The 5,186-nt window shown below is 39.7% G+C and overlaps 1 long non-coding RNA gene across 1 annotated transcript; it reads left to right on the top strand.

Annotated features, from left to right (window-relative positions):
* Positions 1-385: 385 nt before the first annotated feature.
* Positions 386-2,810, top strand: LOC135254449 (uncharacterized). The gene is made up of 2 exons (XR_010329891.1): positions 386-458; positions 1,982-2,810. It is a non-coding gene; the product is annotated as an uncharacterized LOC135254449 (long non-coding RNA).
* Positions 2,811-5,186: the final 2,376 nt, after the last annotated feature.

Raw genomic sequence — 5,186 nt, forward strand, 5'->3', positions numbered from 1 at the left:
GGGGAGGTCATTCCACCAGCGAGGGGCCAGGACAGAAAGCAGACAGGAGCGGGAAGTACAGACGCGAAGAGGGGGAGGTGCCAAGCGTCCAGAGGTGGCAGAACGGAGAGGTCTGGCTGGTGTGTAGGGTCTGATGATCCTCTGAATGTACCCTGGTGCTGACCCCTTAGCTGCCTGGTATGCAAGCACCAAGGTCTTAAATTTGATGCGAGCCATAACAGGCAGCCAGTGGAGGTCAGTGAGCAGGGGGGTGACATGGGAATGTCTGGGGAGGTTGTAGACCAGACGCGCTGCAGCATTCTGGATGAGCTGCAGGGGTCTGATGGCGGATGCTGGCAGTATATCCATAAGTAATGTCTATTTTTATTTATTTTTTTTTTTATCAGGAGTTAACGTGACTGGCGCAGACGCTGTTGGTAGCTGCTGGGCCATTAAATGTAATTGTGCCAGAATATCAGGTATGCACCTGTTTTTTTCTTTTTTTTAAAGTGCAGTTTTAACTAAATGAATACGGGTAACAATGAATATGTTTGTTACAGATATTGCTGAAGTCCGCAGGTCTATCACTGCTCTTACTGTTTGTTAAATGTCCCGAGTTTGAGTATATTCTGGTTACTTTTGGGCGACGTTTTGTTTGTTTAATTTCGGTTCTTTGTTATTTGTTTCTGTTAATCCGCCTCAACATTGGTTGTGGAAGTGTAAGGAAAACCGTGTTTTCCCAGGCGGATTAATGTTTTTTTATGTTTCTCTGTTCGTTTGTTAAATCTTTGTTTCTTGTGTCAGGTTGGTGATGCTGGCGGCCAGTGTTGCTAGCATGTAATAGGAGACCTAGTGTGTGCTAAATGCTGAAACACGTGTGTGGTTTGACATAGTGTGTATCTTTGGATTTGTAACTAAAGCTATTTACTTCGCTGTGAGCACTATGATAGTGTGCCTTGCATATTGATGCCTGGAGTGTGATTTCACCATATAATAAAATTCTCTCCTTAGAGCTAGCAGTGTAGGCCGCCATCCCACTTGCTTGAACCAGTCTTGGCAACGTATTTAGTCTATCCGTGTTTAATGAATTGCTATTTATTGCTCTTTTCACTTTGTAATAATGAAACGATTTTTTTCCATCAATCTGTTGTATGTCATTTATTTGACAACTGCCTTTGGTAACCCCTGTCTATAGTAATGGGGTTCTCTTTAACTCACTGAACTAAAGAGTGGCGTAGTCAAGTAGCCAAATAGGTGGCGCTACATTTGGATGCCGGCAAAGTGAAACCACTACTAGATTTAACAAAGACCGAAATGGTTGAGTCACAGTTCACCGTTGCACGTCAGTTTTTGCAAACTCAGTGCACGGGCCAGGACGACGAGAAAGTGACTTTGGGCCAACTTGTTTCTAATTACTCTAGTGTTTTCGATGCCATGCCAGCGGTGCTGACTACGTTCAAACACGCACTGACATTTGGGGCTTCAACTGCTATGTGCGAGAACTCTTTCTCCACGTTGAAGAACGTATTTTCAGACGCAGCATGTTGCATAGACGGAAAGCCAATTTGACTATTTGGGACCTGTGTGACTATCAGCACTACATACTTGCAGTTACATTTATAGAACACTGCACAGATGTTTATATTTCAACTGCACCTTTGTACAGATGTTTACATTTCAACTGCACCTTTTATGTATATATTCCACTATTGCACTACTTGTACATAGGGCCACTGCAGTTCAGAAATATCCGAAGTGCAATATTTCAGCTGCCAATCTTACCATATTATATTGTTTTATATCTTATTGTTTTATGGTTTTATAGGTTACCGCAAATATATACATTTTATACATGTTGTACATTTTATATTTTATTTATATATTTATCACTCTAAATTAGTTTAGCTTGAACTCTTCTTTTTTTTAAATTGCTGTTTGCTATGTGTGAATGCACCGTCAGGATTGCTACTTAATTTTGTTGTACACTGCAATGACAATAAAGGAATCCATCCATCCATCCATCCATCCAGCTGGCATTTGAGAATGACCTTAGTAGAAAATTCAAAGAAGAATGGAAGGAGATACTGCTGAGGAGGTTCCACTCATCGAACAGAAGACTGCAGCTTTATTGAGTAGGGTGAAATATTTTCCCATGCTTTTAAGGGCTAGATAATTGGTCGTAGTTAGTTGGTTATTTCATCATGTATTGTTATTGTTTGTGTCACGCCAAAACGTTCAATTTTGATCTCATCTGACAATAGCACTCCCTTCCAGTTTAATTCCAATGAGGTTTGGAAACCTCCGGATTCTTGGTTTTGTTTATTGTTCTCAGTAAGGGCTGTCTTCGTGCCACCCTTCCAAAGAGTTAGTTGGTATGGAGGTGACATTTTATGTTTTTTTTAGACTTGTTGACCGCAAGAAACAAACCAATCTCTGCAATTCTTAAACAGTGATCCTTGGGTTATTAATGGCCTCCCTCACCATCTTCCTCACCATCCGTGAGGACAACATGCACTTGCTTCCTCTTCCTGGCAAATTTGCAACCATTCCATGTTTTACACCTTTTTATTATTCCCCTTAGAGTGCTGAGTGGTATGTTTAACCATTTATGTCTTTTTTTTGTACCCATTACCAGACTTGCGATGGTAAATTACCATCAGACTCTTCTGAATTGACAGTTATTTGGCTTTTCAAATGCTGATGGATGACAAAGGGATTTTGTATGATTGTTACCTACTTTTTAATCTCTAGTGAAACTGGAGTGTGTGGAATGACACACTATAGTTCCTTTAGACTGAGATGAACTAAATTAAGTAAAATTGTATTGCCAATTTCATTTTGTTTGATTTTACTTACAATAATTGTTAGGGGTGCCAATAATTATGGCACCTGTGGTTTTCAGAAAAAAATAGATTACTTAATAAAAAAAAACATTAAAGCATGAGAGTAAATGTATTGAAATAAAAGTATATAATTTTCCCATATGTTTGAACATAACATATAGATTATTATCTGTGTCATTTATTATATGCAGCCTTTTTTCTTCATTTTTATTAAGGGTGCCAATAATTCTGGAGCTCACTGTAAATCTCTCACTGAAAATGATCCCCCTCCCCCTCCCTCTCTCACACACACACACACACAGATACATGTACATTTTATGTAACCAATGTATTTATTATAAAATTCTCAACATAATATTATGAATAGGCTATACGAAGGGTTTCATCGCAAAACACGATAAACGCCAAATCCTAAAAAATGAGATAAGAGTGTCAAAACATCAACTATTGATGGAGCCATCAGGCTCCGAAAATATAACATAGATAACAATATCCCCCAGTCACAGGTGCATGAATACAGTCTTTTATAAATGCCACTTTTATTGCATATCGTGTTATATCCGCGCAGCCAAATAGTGATCTAGCAAATAATGAACAATTAGGACAGTTTGGCAGATAGGGTGTTGTTGTCGCTACTCCCAAGAAAGCGAAGAAGGTCGTTGGAGTACCATTTATGAGAAAAACGGAAGAAATTGCAGTATTCGGGGTGAGGCAAGATGACAGCCTTTTGGCTGTACAGTGTACACACACTGGGCCTCATTTATCAATGTTTTCGTAAATCCATATGTAAATTTATGTGTAATCGGAAACAAACTAACAAATTCCGCCGGAATTAACAAACACGTGTAGACACAGCTATGTTCAGGTGGGAACGTTTGGGTGGTATGAATAGTTAATAGACAAAGGGAGCATGTTACAACTGACCCCAGTCTCCCCAACCTGCCTTTAGGATACTCACACAAAATGTAATCTTTCTACATCAAACAGAATGACCTCTGTGGTCGTTTTACTTAACATACTACTTTTTTGTCTTTCATCAAATATGAGTTAAATCATTAAGAGCAGAAGTTGGCAGAAGATCTTGGAAATGGATTAGCCCTTGTTGTGCACCCCTGGGTTTGAGCAAATCAGTAGGCTAATGCACTGGCGCCGGAACAGGGGGGGGCCAGAGGGCCATGCACCCCCCCCACCACTTTTCCCTCCGTACCGCAATCCTAAATGCGACTGTAAATGCATGCTTTCCTCACTCAATAGTAACTAAGCTGCAAAATAAAGAGATTGCCGTTACCCATCAGTCTATGAACTTGCTAGAGTTTGCTACACAAGTCGAATAGGATGAATTAAGATCTTGCTGGATGTGTATAAGCACCACTTCTTGCAGTTTCTGATGTTGCCAGGAGTGCTTTGCATAGAAAATTCAAACGAACTACAGACTAGCTAACACCTAGAACTGTGTCTCAGACGTGGTTATAGCAGATAAGTTACGTAGCTATCGAAAAGCAGCAGGCTACACTATACAAGCAGTAAGACGGCAAGACAATGACAGGGCTATACAGTAGGAATCTCTCAAGTGGGAGCAGATTTAATTTATTGAAATTTACCTTGATTATATTGCTTTGCAGCACATTTGTGTATGATAATAGCCATATAAAAACCAGCGTTCTATAATAAAGACCAAGAGTGACTGAATTTATCTTATAGCCAGACCTTTTCTGTTATGTGATGCACCAATCCCTGTAGGTGCTGAAATAACTATGTGCCTATGTAACTGCGCTGAGCCAGTTCCCCGTGTTACTAATTGCAAAGTGCTTAATACAATGTTACCTTTTAGATGTTTGTTTTTTTGATAATGTATTGTTGCGCCATGTAGCCTATTGTTATTATTTGTCTGCAGATATATGGGGCCAATTTCTCCTATCCGCGATTTAGTCAAACTGGCTGCCAGGGGTGGGGGGGTTGGTTGGTTGGGGGTTGAGGATTTAGCCCCTGCACTTCTGAAATGATTCCCGTGCCCCTGGGATAATGGTACATACCCCACTGACGTGCAAACTACAAAGGTGTGCCAAACTACATTCCGGGGCACAGTGTCTGTGGATTTTGTGGTTTTCTTTCAATCAGCTGCCAGTTAAGACCTTGAGATCAAAGTTTGTAGATTCTTTAGCAAATCAATGACAAATGATAATGCGAACAGAAGCAATGCCATTTCATTTGAAAGCATGAAAATGAAATGATAAAGGGCCAATTGAATTATCATTTCATTTCTGTCATGGGTAATGCGGTTACAATAAGAAATGTTATTTCAAATGTGGTTTTTCATTTAAATTATGACAGGGTATTAGAGGACAAGAAAAACTGAATATGAAA

The sequence above is a fragment of the Anguilla rostrata genome, chromosome 1, assembly GCF_018555375.3.
Source record: "Anguilla rostrata isolate EN2019 chromosome 1, ASM1855537v3, whole genome shotgun sequence".
Taxonomy (NCBI): domain Eukaryota; kingdom Metazoa; phylum Chordata; class Actinopteri; order Anguilliformes; family Anguillidae; genus Anguilla; species Anguilla rostrata.